Genomic DNA, 22,364 nt, shown 5'->3' with positions numbered 1-22,364 from the left:
AACTGAATTTGTGGCGCAGTGGCACAAAATCCCAACGGGCGGGTTTGCTCATTTAGGGAAGAATGTCAAGTCCAATTAGGTAGGTGCCTTGTCACCTGGAAGGCTGCTTATCTTGACAAACCCTGACAACAGCTGGCAGGTGTGGCATGTCAGGCCAAGGACAGTCAGCACGTCCAAGAGACATTCTTTCCCACAGACACAGCCGATAGTACAAACTGAAGGGGCGTGCTGTGGGGAGAGCCTTCCGGACTCAGCCACAAACGGAGGCATCCATTTTAATCCCACAGAGAGCAGGCTCTAACCCTCACCCAGGACGTCCCCATCCTCACCTCCCGTCAGCTTCTCAGGCTCTCGTCCAAAGACGCATTTTCTCAGTCACTTGGGTGGGCCGGGGTCTAAGCAAGGTGCAGGGACCACAAACAGGAAGGGGGTCTTGGGCTGGTCTGTTCTGCTCACTCAGCATTCTTGTCCTTTTGTCTTCCCGCTCAGTCCTCCCTCACCCCACACCCCTGCTCCTATCCCTTTCCAGCCCCCAAAACCCTGATGCATCTGGATTCCCACAGAATCAGTCACTCGGCAGAGCAGAGGTCGGCGAGGGGATGGCCTTTCCCATCCTTTTTGTTCTAGTCCAGCAGCCTGGCCTAATATCTTTGCTATCTTAGGTGATAGGCATTAGGAACCGGCTGCCAAGCGAGAAGCTGAGTGGGAAATTCAGTGTAGGGAGGGTTTTTTGTTTATTTCTGATAGGAAGTTAGGAATTACCCAAGAGCACTGGCTGTGTTTCCAGCTGATGGCCTTGTGTTCAGCTCTGGGATGAAAGTGCTCCCGCTGACTTCCACATCCTCTGCCACCGGCTTTATTGATGACAGCTGCAGATGACCAGGGTGAGCGCTGGCTTTCTGCCTGCTTGGCTCTGAGCTAGAGTGCTTGCTTGAATGAAATCAAGTGGCTGGCACCCAGATCTGCTGAGTGACTTCGGAAGACATGCTCACTGGAGTCAGATATCATTCAAGGTCCTTGGAGGAAGTTCTACCTACCATAATTCATAGGGCGCGGGGGTGAAGCTGGGCCCCAACATCCCAGTGACAATGGCTGCAGGGCCAAGACTGAGACACCAACTTGCAACTTGGGAAGATCATGCCCCAGGACAAGAGCTCGTATTAGTATTAATGCCTGCCACCTTCATGGAGACCGTACAGTGCAGTATTAAGACTGTGGGCGCAGGTCAGACTGCCTGGACTCAGAGCCTCACTCTGATACTTGTGAGCTTAACAAGTATCATGGGGGAAGTTACTTACCTCCTCTGTGCCTGGGTTGTCTCATGAGTAAAATGGGGATAACCAAGGTGCCTACTTTATAGAGCGGTTGTGAGGATTAACTGAGTGAGGATTCACAAAGCACCGATAACAATGCCTACCATTTGGCAAGTGCTCAATTACTGGCAATTATTTTATTTTTTAATTTAATACTCATGAGGACACTGTAAGAAATGCATATTGGGACCAGCAGTTAGCGTAATGGCTATGTCGCTGGACTCCCACGTAGTCGACTGTGGTTCGCATCCCGGACCCGATGGCTTAAAACTCACGTGTGCGTGCATGCCCAAGATCTCGAGAGGAGGATGGAGGAGAAAGGATTGCGGCGTGGCCATCCCCCCTGGGGGTGATTTCTCGCTTTCTTTCTCTCTGTCTCTCTCTGTCTGTTGAGCGCACGCGCCCAATAGCAAAAAAAACCTCTCTCTAAAAAAAAAGAAAGAAATGCATATTAACAGATTAAAAACTAGCTTTGAAGATGTTAAATGACTTGTGCAAGTAATCCAGATGGTACATGACAGAGCTCTGATTTAATTTTTTTAAAGTTTGTTTATTCCATAAGTGGAAGGAAGATTGAGATACGAAGACAATGCAAGAAAATATGAAGAAAATTGTTGAAATGCCACCTCTTTCATAATAGAATTAGAAAGAAAATGAGTAATTCTGCTTAACTTCATAAACCTTTTCTCATCTACCCAGCAGTCCCAACATGCAATCCACCCCAGCCTCGGCCAGCCCTTATGCCTAGTATACCCAGGGAGGTCTTCAGATGCGACCTGGTAACCTTCCTGTGGGACAGCCTCGCAGAGCTTTGCTCTTTACTGATGGATGAAGGTCCGGCCCCTAGAGCCCTGTTTTAAATCAGGGCCTGTGTACCTGCCTCCTTACCAAGTTTCTTCCGTGTAGTAAAGAACAGAGCTGTCCAGGGCTGGCTATTCTAACCAGTATTCCCACCCTCTAGGATGTCCTTTTAACTTTACCCAGGGCACTAGAGAAGGAGAAGTGGGTGTTGCAGGGTGTCCGAGTGACGACATCTTTTCAGAAGAGCAATCTGCCAACCAGAAGATTTATAAGTGGGAAGATTTAATTAAGGTGAGAAATAATATGTTTGCTAGATTTGCCTCCTGCTATAATCCAGTGAGCTCCTTGGAGTGAAACTTGAACAGAGGTGTTCCTGTAACTACCAAAGCTTAGCCGTTCAGTTCATAGCCTCGGCTTCTGTTACCCATCCCAGTAATCTCTTGGAAGCCCCTTTAGGAAGAAAGCATCTATACAGACGGTCCCTAACTACGAATGTTCAGCTTACAATGTTTTGTGAAGTGATTGGCATTCAGTAGAAGCTACCCTTCAAGTACTTGTACAATCACTCTGTTTTTCACTTTCAGACCAGTATTCAATAAATTACATGAAATACTAAAGATTTTATTATAAAATAGGTTTTGTTTTAGAAAATTTTGCCCATTTGTAGACTAACATGAAATGTTCTGGACATGTTTAAGGTTGGCTGGGCTAAAGCTGATAGGTTAGGTTTTTGTTTTTTTTTTTTTTCTTCTTTTTTTTCAAGGCTTTTGCTGTAGGGCATGAGCATTCTCCGGAGATAAGGCTTTTGCTGTAGGGCATGAGCATTCTCCAGAGATAAAGTGAGAAATTACCCCCCAGGGAGATGGCCATGCCACAATGCCTTCTCCTCTATTCTCCTGGGATTTGGGGTGCACATGCGCGTGCACACACACACACACACACTCCCTGCATACACTTGCCCGGCACAACTTTCAAGCTGCCAGGTCTGGTATTTGAACTACAGTCAGCCACATGGGAATCCAGCACCATAACCACTATGCCACCTGCTGGCCCCTATAGGTTAGGTGCATTAAATGCATTTTCAACTCACAAATAGGTTTATCGGGATGTGACCCCATCATGGGTAGACGAGCATCTCCAGTTTTAAGCTTAAAGCAGAAGACTCTGGTTTGGTGTGGTTGACAAGGTGCTAATGGTTTCTAATAGTCTCTCAGATCTCAGTCAAGTGTTCCTCACATGCGCTGTCATTAAAACCCTTACTCCCACAGGACTATGGTGATCTCTCCATTTTGTCTCCATTTTCTCTAAAAACCCTTACTCCCACAGGACTATGGTGATCTTCTCTCCATTTTGTCTCCATTTTCTATATTTGTTTCAAACACATAGGTCTACATCTCCTAGAAGCAGTCGCCTTTCTTTTTTTTTTAAAAAAAATTATCTTATTTAACTTTATTTATTTATTTTGTTTTAATTTGATCAGAGAGGGACAGAATGTGTGTGTGAGAGAGAGAGAGTGAGAGAGAGAGAGGGAAAGTGAGAAAGCAAGTCTCAAGGCCAGGACTTGAACTGTGGTCGGCCATGTGGGAGTCCAGCACCCTTAACCACCATGCCACCTGTAGGCCCTGCAGTTTTCTATCTATACAGATTCCATCCCTGTCATCTACTTTTGGTGAAAAAAAAAAAAAAACTTCATGAAATCAAATTAGACTGCAACTAAACTCTCCAGTACTCAAAAATCTTGTGTATAAAAACACTGACAAGATCATTCTAGGTTTCTGCTTAAGTAGATTATTTTACCAATTGAACAGGGAGCTGTTTTTGCAAACCTACTATTTAGAAAACAAACAACAAAACCTACATGTAGCTATTTCAGAAATGCTACCACACAGAAAAGAAATCCTCTTGCCAAAATGCCACCATATAAAGAAGGCAATTGAAGAAAATGCACTTGCTGAAATGCCACCTCCTTCATAATAGAATTAGAAAGAAAACGAGTATTCTATTTAACTTCATAAACTTTTCAAGTCATTTATTTTTAAAAATGCAACCTATTTTATAAAATTATATGTACTAAATCATAGGCTGTCAAATTTCTTTATTTAATGATAATAAAATATTATTTGATTAGTGTTTGGTGTCAGAAAAAAACTGGGTATGTGCTAAATTGAAAATAGGCAAGAGATTACCAGGTTGGACAACAGAAACCCCTGTTCTTAACACCAGGGGCTATATTTGTAATTTACTGCTGCATAACAATTACCCCAACCTTTAATGGCTTTAAACAATAGCAATCATTTATTGTCTGTCACAATTTCCATGAGTCAGGAATGCAGTCCTGGCTTATGATGTTGTCGTCAGATGTCTGCCAGGACTACGTTCACCAGAGGCTTAACTGGGACTGTAGGATCTGTTCACAAGGTGGCCTGCTCATTTGGCCGGTAAGCTGGTGTTGGGTGTTGCAGGAAGCCTCAGTTCTTCTCCATATATGCCTCTCCATGGGCTGCTTGACTATGCTCAAAGTATGGAGGCAGCCAGCCCCCCAGAGCAATCCAAGAGACAGAGGTGAAACCTACAGTGCCATTTGTCATCTCTACTTCCCCTCTACCATACTGAATTGGTCACACAGGCCAACTACGACTCAGCATGGGAAGAAACTACACAAGGGCATAAATGCCACAAACAAGAATCACTGGGGTCACCTTAGAAGAGGGTCATCACAGGTTGCTCTAACATCAATCTTTTCTAAGAAGTCTGCTATCTTTCAGTTTGTGTGGGGTATTCCTTTCTCATTACTACTACTCAACTTGAGTCATCACCCCACGAAGAGCTTTTGCTTTCAGTTAGAGATGCCCAGAAATTTAGGGGTGAAGAGCACTATAGCAATCACCTATCCCAATTCCAAACGCCTCTTGAGAGAGAGTTTGCTATGATGCCCTGTTCAAGTGTTCCTGTCCTCTAGCACACAGCAAGCTCCACAAGGACAGGGACCATGTCTTATTTTCATGAGTTCCCAGTGAGCAGCAAGAAGCCGGTAAAGGTGCCACAAATGCTGATTGTAGTGTTTCACTTACCTCGGACGAATCATTTTCATTTTCTGGATCTCGCCTTTCTTGTTTGTATCGGGTTGGATCATTTTCAAGCCACTTGCAAATTTCTCACATACATAGCTCTTTTTCCCCCTAGTAGAACAGGGTAATGTGGCATGATGTCTCTTCACCACTTCCTGGAAGCATCTCCTTTAGGTCTGGGACACAAGGAGCCCTCTGGCACTTGTACTGTGGAAGCAAAGATAGCTTATAGTAGTACCTTACAAGGCCATGATAGAACAAATTGTCATCCGTGGGTTTGGTTTTTGAGTTGAGAACAGTTCAAGAACATTTCCAAGCTGCGTTGTGGGAAGGAAAAAGAGGAATGACAATTAAAAACAGATACTACCTGACTCTATGAATTAATCTGATCGCTATTCCTGTTTAAAAATCCCTTTGGCTCCCTACTGCCAAAAGCACAAAACTCAACTTCATTGGTGTGTATCCAGGGCTTTGGCTTCAAACCATCTTCTCCTCATGGATTCCTTGCTCCAGGTAAACTGCACAAAGGCCGTACCCTGTCAGGGCTCAGTTTTCTTTTATCTATGATCATTCTTTACCTTGACGTGGCCTTGCCAAACAAAATCTAGACTAGGCTAGTACTCTCCAAAGATCTCTCAAACAGCATAAGTTCTTTCTCAAAGATCCTGCAAGTTGAGTGGAAGCTGTTTTGGAAGTCATGCTCCCAAGAGATCATTGAAATTAAAGCTACCAACAAGAGGGCTGCTTCATGGTGCCGTGGGAATGTGCTGCTCAAAGGAAGCCAGATCCCACATGGCAACTGTGGTTCAAGTCCCCTGCCCATAGCCTGAAACAGGTTGGGGAAGCTCACAAGTGCCCAGAATCCAACAGGCTGGAGAACCGGAGGAAGGGGGTCGCAGTGTGACCAGACTGTGGAGGGTTCTTCTCTCTTTTTCTTGTGCGTGCACATACACACTATCAACTCGATCATAAAACAACAGCAACAACAAAACCCCCAAAACTATCAAGATGCCATATATTATGCTATGTGTTAAAAAAATAAAAAAGAAGAAGAAGAAGTTGGGACCAGTAGTTAGCATAATGGCTATGTTGCCGGACTCCCATGTAGTTGGCCACGGTTCGCGTCCCGGACCCTGTGGCTTAAACTCACGCCGGGCACGTGTGCGTGCATGCCCAAGATCCTGGGAGGAGAATGGAGGAGAAGGGATTGTGGCATGGTCATCCCCCCTGGGGGGGTGATTTCTCGCTTTTTGTCTCTCTGTTTCTGTCTGTCTGGCGAGCACACGTGCCCTATAGCAAAAACCTCTCCAGAAAAAAAAAAAAAAGGTGTGTTGGGGCCAGCAGATGGCATAGCAGTTATGTTGCTGGATTCCCACATGGTCGAGTCCCAGACTTGATGAATTAAAAATCACGCTGGGTACATGTACATGAGTGCCCAAGATCCCTGGAAGAGAGTGGGGTGGAGAAGGGGTTGCAGAATGGCTATCTCCCTGGGGGTGGTGTGATTTCTCACTTTTCCTCTCACTCTGTTTCCCCTCCCCCAAGTGCACATGCCCTAATGCAAAATCCTCTAAACAAACAAAAATATGTATACAATAAGGAATTATAGACTACCGACCAAGTAATTGTGCCTTCTTGGAGTTTTATTTGATGTACCAAGTCAGATTAAAGAGGGAACTGAGCCTAAGAAAAGAAAAACAATTCTGGAGGTGACCCTTACCAGATCAGTGGGCTAGAAATACACGCAGAGGTTAATGCCCTATAAACAGCCCCAACTGCTCCATAAATCTCCCACATTATAGCTCAGTTTCCTCTGCTCTGGAGCATACAGCCTCTGCATTGGGACCTTCATAAATATAAATTCATTTTAACTCACCCAATAAGCCCATGCTCACTGTTAAAACGTGAGGAAAGTGCTGACAGGGCTTTTCCTCGAGGCTCTTGTCTAATTTGGCTCCAAGCAGGTGTTGTTTTCCCAGGCTAATTCCTGTGTTTGGAAAATGCTGCAGGGACTTTGCTAAGAGCACTCAATGAGCCAGGAAGGACAGACAAGCCCATACTTTCCAACTTACTCCTAAGTACACTGACCTCATTATTTGTCTATAATGTGAATAGGTATTTATTTAATGGGTCTCTTTATATAAAGATTACAAATTGGTCTGTGTGCTTGTCATCTCTCTGTCTACATTACTATTGTCTGTTTTTTCAAAAGGAGGGTTAAAGCTTAATGGTGGCAACAGTACAATATCAGGTTAAAAGCTTCCGGGGTATGGAGTGGGAGGGAATAGAGAGTGCAAGGAAGACCCACAGGTCTAACCTAGCCAGGCAGATTAGCCCGGGGCCTGAGAGCAGCAGACAGGTGCAACAACAGCTCCCACCATCTCTATCGTAGACTGCGGTTACCCAGTGGGTTTACATCCTGATCTTGTTCACCCTAGCAATGGCCCCCAGTATGTAGGCACTATTATTTCTACTTTACTGATTAGAAAAACAAAGGCTCAGAGCACAACGAGAGTCTTAGACAAATTAGAACTTAATGGCAAAATCATTTATTCCCAATGGAGCTTTGACAGTAGGTCAGCCCTAGGTAAATGGGGTGACCTGTCCTGAACTGTCCCGACATAGTATAACTAATAAATATCTCTAAAACTAGCTGACCTCAAGGGTAGTCGTATGGAGAAGACCACAGTGCTTTTCCAATAGGAGAACTGTACACTAGCAACAGGTGAGTGCAGGAGACAATCTGGGACCTTCCCTGCATCTGTCAAATCACAACACACAGACCACCCACCTGAAATGCATAATGACGGGGCTCCCACCACACGCACAGGAGCCAGAGTCCTGTGCCAAGCCAGAGGTAACTTGGGTTTCAAAGAGCCCCCAGGGGAAAGTTAGAAGCACCCAGGTCTTCCCTCTACTTTCTTTCTTGGGCATCTCTTATGAAACCTTCGTTTTTCCCACTGTACTGTTGATCACAAAGGGGGTCGAGCCTGAAGCCAGCAGAAACCCCATCCCTCCCCCCCCCCGGGGGGGGCTAAGCTGTCCCAGACCTCCCTCACTGACATGATTTATTGCCTTCATTAAACAGGATGCTCAGCCAAATGCAATGGGTTTTATGTCCTCCCCACAAGGAAATCCCCTTAGGAAGCAAGCTGCCATGGTGTCTGAGAGAAGAAAGAAACTACAAATGAAAGAGATTTGCCCAAACTGTACAGTATCTCTTTCCCCTTTCAGGCCTTCTCTAATTTTATTTTGAGCTGGGCCAAGACCCAGAGGCATTTCTTTTTAAAGCAATGATCTCCAGGGAACCATAGCTAGAAATCAGGCATGCACATGTCTGCTCTACCCAGCAGGTACACTCTTGTTGAATGGCTGGGGTCTCGGTGGGCCAGAGGTCTATGCGTGGCAGCAACTCTCTTTTGCACAAACAAAAAGACCCTTTTAGAAAGCCAGTGATAAAGTCTCCCAGATGGGCCCGTAATGGAGGGCCGAAGCAGACTCTAAGTAGCCTGCTGGTTTGCTCACGAGATGGTTAGTGGAGGAAAGAGGAGGCGATCCTGCCAGCCTGGCCATGCAGAGCAAGTTGACAGTCAGATCTAGCCTCTGTCTGCCTCTGAGGGGTTAGGTGCTTTGATGACAGATGATTTCACCCTTCAGCAAATTAACAAAGCCTCTGTCAACAGTGTCAGGGAGGGGAGCAGGATGGCCCACTGCTCAGTGGCTTCCAGAATTGCTTTGTCATACATAGGCCCTTCTGGTTATTCAGAAATCACCAAATGTTGGTTTCTCAGGCTGAAATATCTCATGCAAATTAAAGGTGGGTTATCAAGAGGCATTTATCTTCCTCCTACCTACTCATCATCTTTTTTCTCCTGAATTGACTCCCTCTATCCCCAGCACAATTAAATAAACATTCCAAAGTCTCTTGTTCCTTGAGAGGCAGAAGAAAGTGTCCTGGATTCTTACTCGTCTCTCCCAGGTGTTCATAACTGTGTAGTAGGGGAGGCATCTTCTTGCCTTACCCACCTGTTCATTGGTTTCCCCGTCTGAAAAGTGAGAACTTTAACACATCTTACTCTTAGGCATGTTTCTGAGAGAGTATGATAATATAAGTGAAAATGCTCAAAACTCTTAAGAAGATAGAACATTTATTCATTTATTCATAGTATTAGTGTGAGTCTCAAGGTTAGCTAGATGTCTCTGGAGTGACAGAAGACTGCGAATTTGATGAATAATTCAACAGAGGTCTAATGCTTCCTGCTCGTCCTAGGGAAAGGCAGCTGACAGTGGGTTAGCTCTTGGACTGGCAAGCATGTGGGACAGGAGGATTGTGAGAGCATCCAACTTGCTGATGGGAAGGGGAACAGAAAGGGGTGGGCAGCAGTGGCCACTTCTAGGATGGGCACAGAAAGGGGTGGGCAGCAGTGGCCACCAGCCTGGGCCCAAAGGAGCCTGGGTGTCATGCCTGTCTGGGAGCTGAGATGCACCGGGCTAAGCTGCTACACGGCCGTGCTCAGTTCAGGTCCCTCACCCTAACCCACGCACTCCCTCCACCCTTCCAAGATGACTTTTGGAGCGAACATTTGCAAACACTAGATGTAAAGTTCCTAATCCCTACATGGGTTGTTTAGGTTCTTAAAAAGAACACTAATACCTTTTCCTGAATGGAGTGGTTTTTCTCAGAGCAGCAGAAAGGGAAAAGCCATTACTAAATCTGTTCTCTGCACAGCCCATGGGCATCCTCAGGGAACACAGGGTTGGCCTAGCACGTACACCCATAAACGTACTCAACGTGCCTCAGGCTCCAAAACCCAAATCCACACCCTCCCATTCTGCGCCACTCCTTAGTTTCGACGTTCTCTTTCTTTGTTTCACCATTAGCAGTCAAACTTCTTGAAAGAGCAGTCTACACACATCATGAACACACTCCCGGGCTCCTGGAGTCACTTCCACTTGCCTCTAAAATGCTTCCCACAGGCCACTGGCCATCTCCTATTTGCCAGATCGAATGGCTATTCAGTCCTGCTCCAGGTCTTCTCTTCCCAAGGCTTCTGCAACAGTCCATCCTTCTCTGAGCTTCATTTTAGCTTCTCGTTCTTCCTTTTCAGTTTCCTTCACCGACTCTTTATCCTCAGTTCCTTAAATATTGGCTTTCTCTACAGTTCTGACATTGGTCTTGTTTTCCTCATTCTTTATATGTTTAGTGGACATTTATCACTTTTTATGGCTGAACAGTCCCTCTGAACAGCCCTCTGTTGGAGAACTCTCCACCATAAGAGCTTAGGTTCCTAGCTTCTAGAGTGCATGCTGGTGGGCTCTATTCTTGTGAAGACAGATACTGCTATGTCCAGGTCCTACAAGTAGTGTCCAGTGTCAGCATGTTCACATCATCATGTTCACAATCCTGGGTGCCATCTTCACCCATGTGGTTGACCAAATCTCTTAAAGAGTTCTCGATTTTGTTTTCTCCTGTGTCCCAGTACCGCTATGTTACTTTAGGTTTTCATCAGCACTCACCTGCACTATCAAAATATCCTCCTAATGAGTTTCCCTGCCTCCTGCCTCTTCCTTTCAATCTATTCCACACCACCACTGGAGTAGCTTTTCCCAGATGTAAGGCGGACCTCCTCATTCCCCTGTTTAAAGCCTTTCAGCAGGGGCCAGTGATGCAGTGGGAGAATGCTATGCTCTGCAAGACTGACCCACAGGGGAAGATTCCAGTTCATATCCAGAGACCTCCCTGAGTATACTGGGCACGTGTGTGTGCCCATGATCTGGAGCTGGCTGAAACCAGGGACTGCTTGCAGTGCCAAGACCTCATGGGGGTGCCGTCTCTCTCTTAATCTCTCTCATTCATAAAAGTAATGTATAAATAAACTTTAAAAAGAGCTAACCCTATAGCCTAACGATTAAGGAAGCCAGATTCCATATTGTCAGTCAGTTTGAATCATTGAATGTTTTTACTCAGTGGCTTGAAAACATTCTGGGCATGTATGCATGCTTGCCCCAAATCCTAATGAGATGATAAATAGAGGAGAAGTGATTGCAGCATGACCATGGCTCCATTGGATGGGTGCTTTTCCTTGTCTCTCTCTCTCTCTCTCTGGCAAGTGCAGATCCTCTGGCAATGAAACAAACAAAACCCAAAAAACAAAACTCTTTCAGTGCCTCTCCATTGCTTTCAAGATAAAGCCCAAACCCTGTAACATAGCCTTTAGGTTCCATCTCCTGCCCTAGTATGTCATGCTCCAAACATACCCAACCGCTTGTGTTTCCTGCACATGCCACACTGATTTGTACAACCAGGCCTTTCTCACAAGGATTCTGGAGATCCCTGCCTGCTCCAGCGTTATCCATCTGCCAGCAGTAATTATGCATCTAATGTCTCTGACCCTAACTGAGAACCAATCCTGGTGGTTCATCTTTAGAGAATGAAAATACCTACTTCTCTGAGTCTTGTATCCAATGTCCCTAGAACAAACAAAACTCTGGGTGTCTCCTTTCCTTCCTAAGTTATTCATGTGTTTATTTGATGCATATTTATTGAATGCCCTCTCAGTACTTGGCACTGAGATAGGTGCTAGGATTGAGCAGTAGACAGACGTCATTACTCGTCTTCATGGAGCTCAGAGCCAGGTGAATGCCCACTGTCTGGGGGCTAGCTTGCTTGCCTGGGCTTCTGCACTGGCCTCTGAATTCTGTTCTAGTCCCAGCTCCACTTCTGCTGGCCAGCATCTATCTCTTTCTTCACTCTCCACTCTCAGAGGGTCACATCCTAACTGCCATATCTATTCCTCGACCTGACTTGATCTTCTTGATCTGCAACTCTGTCATCGTCCCATTCTTGAGAATTATTTCCACCTAGAAGCCCTTAGCACTGTGCTTGACGCCATCCCTTTGATCAGATGCTGCTGTGGTTTAATAGTGGTTTATCCCCAAGTATTCATGTTGTAATTTGGTCCCTGTATATTGGTATTAGAAGGTGGTGAGACCTTTAAGAGGAAGACCCATCCTCATTGTGGGCAGGCACCATCCAATCAGCTGGAAACGTGAGAGGGACAAACAGAGAACAAATGAAAAATCTGTCATCGCTCTTTCTCTGCCTGAGACTGTGGTCCCTCTCTGCTTCGGTCAGTCAGTTATAACATAGCCCCAGATGCTGGCCTGATGCTGGCCCCACACCTTTGGACTTCGTAGCCACCAGAATCATGAGCCAAATGTACCTCTATTATTTATAAATCACCTAGTGTCAGGTATTTCTGTTTAGCAACACAATAATGGACTAATACAGATGTTTTCATTATTACTGCCACTCTAGCCTGGACTCGAGTCATCATATTCAATGATCTCGTGATTTTAATTTCCAGCTCTTCATTAGAGGGAAGTAGCCCCTTTGGTCACCATTCCTCTCAATCTCCTGTCTATACACCATTGTTCACTTTTCTTCCTCTTCACATGGGTCACTGCATGTGCGGCTATTTACAATGTTTTCCTCTTCCTCCATGACTTTCTAGGCCTGGAAAATGTGTGCTCTTCCTCCACATGGTGCAAAGGTCCCCTCCTCTGCGACCTTCATCCCATTCCCACTTTCACATACGCTCTCTTTGGGATATGCTCACATTTTTATTAGTGCTTATCCAGTTCTACTATAACTGTCTCTTCTCCACTCAGGAGCCTGGGTTTGTATCTCAAAGCATTATTAGCATTTTCTATGCCTGGCTTAGCATGTAATAGGGAGTAGAATATTAATAAAAGTATAGTCAGTAAAAAAAGAAAATCTAAATTGTACACCGAACTTAACTAAAACCAGATCGCCTTTCCCACTTTCCCATTTTTATTTAATTTAATTTTTTTTTTTGGAGAGGTTTTCTCTATAGGGCGCGTGCGCTCGCCAGACAGACAGAGAGAGACAGAGAGACAGAAAGCGAGAAATCACGCCCCAGGGGGGATGGCCATGCCGCATCCCTTCTCCTCCATTCTCCTCTTGGGATCTTGGGCACGCAGGCACACACGCCCGGCGTGAGTTTTAAGCCACCGGGTCTGGGACGCGAACCGCGGTCGACTATGTGGGAGTCCAGCAACATAGCCATTACGCTAACTGCTGGTTCCCCCGTTTTTATTAATAACACATAAATATTTATGCAAGGAAGGAGATGAACAAACAACAATCTATTTTCCTACTCCTGGAGTCTACGTTTAACCCATCTTCTATTCTTCTTTCTTTCACTCTATGCTAACAAATATTTCATAATTGGCTGTCTGAGAGGAAAGCCTGTTTTACAGTCTGCCTGTTTCCATGGTGTAAGTGCTCTCTCTACACCTGATTTCAAGCTGCCAAAACTCCATTGAATGTGGAGCTGGGAAAAGATGGGCATGAGTGAATCTGTGAGCCAAGAGGAGCCAGGTTTAGCACACAATTGTCTTCACTCTTCTCATCCGGTTGGTTCTAATGCTCTTCAATATCCAGTTCTTCACTCCACGTCTGACCAGCTCTTCTTCCCTCTATACCGTGCCTTTCCTCCAGAGGAACCTTTCTTTCCAATGCTGCAGTTTTTCATTGTATTAATTTTCTGTGGCTGCTGTAACAGATTGTCAGGAGCTTGGTAGCTGAAAGTGACACATTCGTTCTCTTACATTCTAGAGGACAGAAGTCTGAAGTCAGTTTCTTTGGTCCAAAATCAAGGTTTTGGAGGCTCTCAGGGAGAATCTGTCTGCCTCTTGTAGCTTCTGGTGACTGCCAGCATTCCTTAGTTTGGCGATGCATCACTCCGGTCGGGCCCATGACTGCACTGCCTTCTCTTCTGTCTGGTCAAATCCCCCGCTGTCTTTCCTAAGGACACTTGTGATCGCATGTTGGGTTCCATCCAGATAATCCAGGATAATCTCCCAATGTTATGATCCTTAGCTTAATCACATCTGCAAAGACCCTTTTTTCCTCTAACATGAACAGGTTCCAGAGATCTTTCTCTTTGGGAGCCAGATTTAGCCCACCACATTCGTTATCATAACAGCGCCTACAAGGCTCTGCCCTTCAGTGTTGCCCATGAATGCCACCAAGCCAGAATGGGGGGCAAGTCTGATCTTACACCCTCACCAGTGTGCCTAGCGCCAGCCTGCGGCCTTCCTCCTTTGGCCTTTCCAGTTCTTTGACTGACCACTGATGATCTCTCAGCTATTAATAATCCTAAATTCCTGATGATAGTCTTTTGACTCATAGTAAACAGCAGGTTTGTTCCCAAAGAACGTATTTTAATGGTAAAATAACCAACTTGGTATTAATTTTATTAACTGTGAAAGTTTGTTGTGCTCAGAACTGATGTGTGTGTGTGTGTGTGTGTGTGTGTGTGTGTGTGTGTGTGTGTAGTGGGGCAGGGGATGAAAGGCCCATCTATGTCCTTCACCAGAATAATTTATTTATTTGTTTGTTTGTCTTTGGAATTGCCAGAGGGCATGTGTACTCACACGAAAGAGAGAGTGAGAGAGAGAGAGAGAGAGACAGAGGTGAGAACAATTACTTAGGACATGGAGAACATAAAGATACGCTCCAGTCCCAAGGGAATGTTGATCATTAGTGATAAACTGTCAGGAACCCAGCTCCTTGGGAACTAACTATAATGATCTCATAGATTCATTAGTAAATGTTCATGCATCTAGAAGCATATCCCTGCCTCAAAATGTGGGAAATGTAGAAAATAGAAGAATAAAAAGAATCTGACATAGTTTAACCTAAACTACTATTGGCATGTTGGTGTGATTGTTTTATAAAGCTTTTATGATCATCTTTGTGCAAATCATTTTTCCGTATTTAGAGTTCTTTCTTTCTTTCTTTCTTTCTTCCCTTCTTTCTTTAAATTTGCTATAGAACAAGTACATTCACCAGGGAGAGAGAAAGAGAGAGAGGGCAAATGTCAAGTCACCTGCCATGGGGGATGGTCATGCCACAGTCTCTTCTCCTCCATTCCCCTCTCAGAGTTTTGGGCTCTCATGCACATGTATCCAAGTGTGTTTTTCAAGGCACTGGATCCGGGACTCAAACTACACAGTTGGCCATCTGGGATCAAGCTTCCTTAACTACCATGCCACTGGTTGACTCTAGTTATTTCTTTATATCTATGAATTCCCAGTATGACTCAGTCCAACTTAATATTTTAAAAGATACTTCATGTTACTTTTGGCTTCAATGACAGTAATGTGCTGAACTTTGTATCATTTCTGACCCAGAGATCAAGACCTCTTGTGATGAGCCCACCTCAACCTGTTCGGCCTCCCTTCATGTTATTACCCCATTAGAACCAGCCACTAGAGCCATGCTGGTCTCTCACCATCTTCTGCATGCTGTGTGTTGGTCCTTCTGCTCTGGGCTAACTCCTCAGGTTCCTCAAATGCTTACTCTCCTCAGATTAACTATTTCTTGCCCCAGTTCAAGTCTCTTGGGAAAATCATCCCTTAAAAATGCTGCCACACTTGGTATCAGTGTCCTTCAGGGAAAAAGGTATTTGACTTGAAGTCTCTGGGTTCATGTCCCTGAGATGCTAAGATCAAAGTCACATATCCTTGTTAGGCCTCAATTTCTTCATTCATAAAGCAAGAGTTATGAGCCTAACTCAAGCTACCTGTAAGCTGTCTATTTCTAGCTGTCCTATTTCTCTGAGGAGTAAATACGATATATGTGAAATGATTTTAAAGTTTTATAAATTCAGGGCATTAATACTATTTCTCCCTGTATCAATTTTTCTTTTGTCCTTATTGTCTATGCTACACAATTAGTAGCACTTGATACACTGACCTATAAATTCTGCAGTGGTGTCACACAGCCTGAAACTACACTCCTTCTTGATATAAAGCTGTTGTGTAATGAACCTGGCTTGTTCACTGTGGCCTGTGAGTATGTCTCAGCCCTCTAGCTCATTTAGAGCATAGGAAGATAGGAACTGCATCTTATGCTTCTTTTATCTCCCACAACAAAGGTCCTGAATCAACATCTGATGGGGTGCTTGGGTAACCTCACCACCACACTATGCCGGCTTAATTTTATTCTTAGACAGACTGAATTATCATTAAATTCACAATTATAAGATAATATGAATTAACTATAGGGCATTGCATATGTCTCAAAGATAATGTTACTATGTCCTTCAACAAAAGAAAGGGTGGTGTATGTGCGTGAGTGTGGTAATCTCCGACTAACCTTCACCATGGCTTCCAGAGACACTAGAGAACACGCTTCGATTTCAGTTTTGACTGCTGTTCCTTCACGGTTCTCCTTCTTTTTATCCCTCTCCTACAGTATTTTCAAAACCATAAATCACCCATCCAGCCTCAGTGGCACAGACAGTAATGTGCTGAACTTCAGTGCTGAAAGTCACATAGCCGACCACACGGCTGACCACAGTACAAATCTCCTGACCGGATGACCTGAAACTCGCTGGGTACATGCATGCCTGCCCAGGACCTAACATGCTGGAGGGCAGAGGATAGGGGTCATGGGGCGATGAGACCCCACTGAGGGTGCTTTTCTCTCTCTCCTCTGTATGTGTACATGCACACTCTAACGTGAATGAAAATGAACAACAAACATATAAATCATGAATCAGGTAGAAGAAAACAAACTCTGAATGCCATCTTCCAAGAAGCCATTCCAATAACTAGAAGACCAAATGTTTCTAAAATCAGATTCTTAAAGTTACTAGGAAACGGGGATACAACTTGGACTTAATTTCAGAAAGCCTAATTTCTAGAAGCCCAAATTTACAGAATTGAAATGAGAAAGTAAATATTCATGAGTCTCTTACTAGGAGATTGCTCATCCTCACATCACCCCCAAGTCAATTTAAAATAGGTTTAATGTTGAAATGTTCAATTTTCACTCCCCAAATCTGGAACACAAGTGTTACATACAGCAAATTGCACCTGCACAGATTTAGTAATTCCATCCTCTTAAAAATCTTCATTCTTGGGACCTCCTTGCTCAGTGAGTACTTTGCTTAAAGGCGATCCTGACGTTTTTTGCTTTTCCTGCTTTGGTTGAAATGTTTCACCTTAAAGATACGTGATAAATGAGGGTTTTCTTATCTTAATAGGAGGCACCAGGATTGGTCTCAGTTGAAGGAATTTGTACTCCAATTGAACAAAGATTATTCTTTCAACTCTCCTTTGATATTTGGCACTGGACCAAGAAATCTAAAATTAGCTAACTGCCTTCAGAACCCAGGTGTGGGTTAAGTAGAAGCAATTTAGTTTGCCCCAGGAAGTCACAGAAGTCACTGCAACAGTAAATAGAGGTCTGGTCAAACTGCTCCCTTCATTAAAATCAACCTTTAAGGACTGCCTCCTGAGAGGAGCGAAAAACCACCACATTTCAGAGCTGAAAGAGACAGCAAGGGGATCGCCTATAAACTTTTCATCTTGCAGCTCAGGGGAATGAAGTGACTGGCCTTTCAGAGGCTATTTCCACATCGGTGAAATAAGGTCATCTTACCAGTCCTTCCCACTTACCAAAGGTATTGTGAGAGTGAAGTGAATGGGCTTTTTCTGTAAGCATTCTGCAAGAAGAAAGCGCTACTATTTCCCATAGTGACTAGGGCAGTTTACAAAGCGTATTTACAAATTCATCAACAACCCTGCCATCTAGAAACCCGCTTCTTTTGACTGCAGACCTTTTTAGAGACTTAATTATAACCAGTAAAATACAACAAATTTCGGAGGTCAGTGGGGCCGGTTCTATGGTGCAGTGGCAATCCGGGTGCTCAAGAGAAACCAGATCCTATATAGCAACCACAGTTCAAGGCCCCAGCCTGTTCAGCTTGAAACATGCAGGGCCTAGCATGAGTGCCTGCTACCCAGTGAGCTAGGGACTGGAGGAGGGGTGGTATAACCTGATCCTGTGCAAAGTGCTGTCTCTCTGTCACCTACCAGTGCTCTATCATGAATAAGAGGGAAACATTTTTTTTAATAAAGATGATTCAACTTCTACCTGATTCTCCTGGGACACTGGCTCTGAGAGCAGCCAGGTACCATGTTAGAAGTCTAACTCCCAGAAGGCTGCTAAGTTGTGGGGAAACCATGTGGAGAGGCCCCTGGAGGCCCTCTGGTTGACAATCCTTCCCAAGACAGGTTCATGTCTTTCCCAAACCAGCCACCAGACATGTGAGTGAATGAACCTTCAGATGATTACGGGCTCCCTGCTTCAAGATACCCTAGATTTCAAACCTTCCAGTCAATGCACCAGATGTGTCACAGAGCAGAGAAAACCATCCTTGCTATAATGTTTCTGAATTCCTGACACACAGAATCCAAGAACATTTTGTTTCTTTCTTTTAAATTTAGGAAATAATTTTTAAAAATTGCTCGTGGGTACATGCACTCAATGGAGAGAAACAAACAGAGAGAGAGACAGAGAGAGAGAATAAGAAAGTACTCCCCCTCCCATGAGTAATAGCCATGCCACAATCCCTTCTTCATTTCTCCTTCCTTTCAGGATTTGGAGATGCAAGCACATGCTCCTGTTTTCCAAGCTCCTGCAGTACTCTAACTGCACAGTCAACCATGTGGGATGCAGACACCTTACACACTACGCCATGGGCTGGCCTCGGCAGGTTCTTCTTCTTCTTTTTTTTTTTTTTTTGCCACTAAGTTTGTGCTGTTTGTGATGTGGCATGGTAATCAGCACAGTCACACCAGGCAATGATGATCACAGAAACAATACTGCATGTTTGCTCTGTGCCAGGCACAGTGGCAGGCACCGTGCACACTTACCTCACTGCGTGCAGACCACAGTCAGGGAGGAGGTCACCACTGCCCTTCTCACAGTGAGGAAACTGAAGATCAGGGAGCTAATGACTTATGTGAGGTCCACACAGAGAATAAGCAGCAGAGTCAGGACTAGAACCTGGGTCTGATCTAATTGCAAAGCCCAGCTCTAAGATGCAGATGACTCCTCCCATGCAGCAGTGGCAGTGGGTCAAATGGGACAATGGGACAGAGATATTTGTCAACATACATCTTCAGACCTCTGGTCCAAGGGCCTTTCTCTTAGGCCCTTGGTCTGTTTCCTCTGGTCGTTCTTTCTACAATTTTCTTCTTTTAAGAGATGAAAAAGGCCTCTTTGTTTTCTTTTTCTTTTTCTTTTTGTTGTTTTTTGTTTGTTTGTTTGTTTTTAGTTTTTGTTAGAGGGCATGTGTGCTCACCAGAAAGAGAGAACGTGAGAAATCATCTCCCAGGGGGGTGGTGGTGGTGTGGGAGGGGGGATGGACCATGCCACAATCCCTTCTCCTCCAGTGTCCTCTCAGAACTTTTGGCACACAAACACTTGTGTGCTTGTTTTTCAAGCCACCTGGACTGGGACTTGAACTGTGCAATAGGCCATGTGGAATCCAGTACCTTAACCTCCATACCACTGAGGGCCAGACCTCTGCATTTCTTGACCTGATCAACTTTACATCTGATACCAAGTGGACCTAGTATCACTAGAAAGACTCAGGCAGCCATTCTGCCATCCTGAGGCTGAAACCACTGCACATCTTCACCTCAGAAGCCCAACTTTGTCTCATAATCCGCAACGAAGCCCATCAGACCCATTCCGAGCTGTGAGAAGAAAGTATCAAACAATTCACAAAACAACTCATTCACACAGTCTCATCTACAAACATGTGTGACCCCTTCTTTCTCAGCCTCCAGACTCATTAGCACACGTGTGACAAATTGCCCATGCTGGTGCTCTTGGCTTGCTCCTGGGGACTGCCAGCCCTCAGACTGCTCCTACACAAGGGTGTGGGGTGAGGCTGTTTCTCTGGCCAGCCTCAACTGGAAAACCCATGCCTGCCCTGGCCTCGAAAGCCATGGATCCCCTGAACCTGCAGATCCCTCCACATAACCCAGATAAAAGCATGTATCTGGGAACGGCTTTAAGAACAGCCCTTGGAAAACACTCTGCTTCTTTGCTGTGCACTTAAGCTTCACTTTGAGTTCACATTTTATCCCTGAGCGGTACCACCTGCACACGCGGTTCATCCAGCCCTCACTCAGCCCAAACCTCAGGCACTTCTTGCTGGCAAGAAGCCACCCTCTTCAAAGGCAGACACAAAAGAGGCTGGGCACTAACCCCTCCACTTAAAACTGTCACTACCACAGAGTGTGAAGGGAATCCCCCGTAGAGTCCATTTCTCATCTCTGTCATGTGACTCTAATGCTCTGAAAAGGGTTATGACTAGCTCACTGGCCCCTTTGGGTTCAGAATGGCTTCAGAGTCCCTCTGCAGGGAGCAAGAGGTCTCAGGCCACAGCCACCAATTCAGGTCAGCACCTCACCATGTGCAGGGCGTTGGGGATACTGAGAGGCATGAGACACATCCTTGCTCTTCCTTACAGATGGAGACATTTGCTCTTTTTTTAGAGAGAAATTTTTGCTATAGGGTGCATGTGCTCACCAGAGAGACAGAGAGAAACAGAATGCTAGAAATCACTCCCCCAGGGGGATGGCCACTCTGCAATCTCTTCTCCTCCATTCTCCTCTCTGGATTCTGGGTGCACATACACATGCACCCAGTGTGAGTTTTAAGCCACTGAGTCTGAGACTTGAACCATGGTTGACTATGTGGGAGTCCAGTGACGTAACCATCACACCATCAGTTGGTCCTGACACTCATTCTTAATCCTGAGTTTCGGGTACACTAGCACATGTCAGTAGATTGTGAGGTGAGTTATCAGTAATAGTCAACACCGACGATTTGAAGTAAATGTGGATTGGAAATAAGAGTGAAAAGAGTGGATTCCTGCTTGTGCATAAAAAACATTGCTCTCATGTGTTCTGACATCCCTTCTTTGGGGAAGGAAAAAGGGCTGGGGAGGGGTGACCTGAGCTCTGTGAATGGCACTCTTCTGGCATGGTCTTGAGCCTCACATGAGAAAGAGTAGGAACTGCTGTGAACCCCAGAAGGCAGAACATCGGCCCAATACACCCAGAACTGCACTTCCATATCACTAACACAGAAGGAGCCTCCAGCTTTTTCTCAAGGAGAAGGCGCTAACCTTAAAAGAAGACTGCTTTTTGAGAAAGCAGAAAGAGCAGAAGTAACTGTCTTTTGGCTCCAGCAAGATTTTATTCATTTGTTGTTTGTTTAAGAAAAGAATAAGAACCAGTAGGTGGCATAATGGTTGCGTGACTGGACTCCCACATAGTCAACTGTGGTTCAAGTCCCAGACCCGGTGACTTAAAATGTATGCTAGGCATGTGCACATGTGTGTGTGTGTGCGTGGTGTGCATGCATGCCTAAAATCCCAAGAGGAGAAGGGATTGCAGCATGGCCATCCCCCTCCCCCCACCCGGGGGGATGGTTTCTCATTTTCTGTCTTTCTGTCTCTATCTCTCTGGAGAATGCATGCACCCTGTAGCAAAATAAAGAAACAAAAACAAAAACCTCTCTAACTAAATAAAGAAAGAAAAGAATAGTGCATGAGTGGCAGCTCTGAGGATATTTTTATTGTTATGAACTTTCTCTCTTTTTTTTTGGAGAGGTTTTCACTATAGGGCGCGTGCACTCGCCAGACAGACAGAAACAGAAAGCGAGAAATCACTCCCCAGGGGGGATGGCCACACGGCAATCCCTTCTCCTCCATTCTCCTCTTGGGATCTTGGGCACGCACACACACGTGCCTGGCATTGAGTTTTAAGCCACTGGGTCCAGGACATGAACCGCGGTTGACTACATGGGAATCCAGCGACATAGCCTGGTCCCAACTTTACCTCTCTTTGACATCTCACAGATGACCTGTGATGAATATGTGACACACTGTACTAAGCTAATCTCTTCAATAGCAATAATGCTATTTATCTGTATGGTGCTTTATAGAATATTTTACATTCATTGACTGAGGTAGGTTCCATATTAAGACCCTTTGAAGTAGGTCTTATCCGCATCTATGGTAGGAAATAACCTTGACGAGATCTCGCTCAGAGCCACAGCAGGTGAGTGATAGAGCTCTGCTCCAATGTGTTTGCTATGTGGCTATACTGCACTGCAGCTGTTGTACACTGTGGCTATATTACACTGCAGCTGTACTGCACTGCAGCTATGTTACATTACAGCTGTACTGCACTGCAGCTGTATTACACTGCAGCTGTACCGCACTGCGGCTATATTACACTGCGGCTGTATTACACTGCGGCTGTATTACACTGCGGCTGT

At 45.0% G+C, this 22,364-nt stretch overlaps 1 long non-coding RNA gene across 1 annotated transcript in view; it reads right to left on the bottom strand.

Moving 5' to 3' along the window:
* LOC114005569 (uncharacterized) overlaps positions 1-22,364 on the bottom strand; it is a 50,091-nt gene that overhangs the window by 5,330 nt on the left and 22,397 nt on the right. Inside the window, exon 2 of the long non-coding RNA XR_003547409.1 lies at positions 5,186-5,389. This is a non-coding gene — a long non-coding RNA (uncharacterized LOC114005569). The remainder of the gene's footprint in view (positions 1-5,185; positions 5,390-22,364) is intronic.

This window comes from Tupaia chinensis, unplaced genomic scaffold (assembly GCF_000334495.1).
Source record: "Tupaia chinensis unplaced genomic scaffold, TupChi_1.0 Scaffold144016_1, whole genome shotgun sequence".
Classification (NCBI taxonomy): Eukaryota; Metazoa; Chordata; class Mammalia; order Scandentia; family Tupaiidae; genus Tupaia; species Tupaia belangeri.
This window is presented reverse-complemented; position numbering and strand designations above follow the sequence as displayed.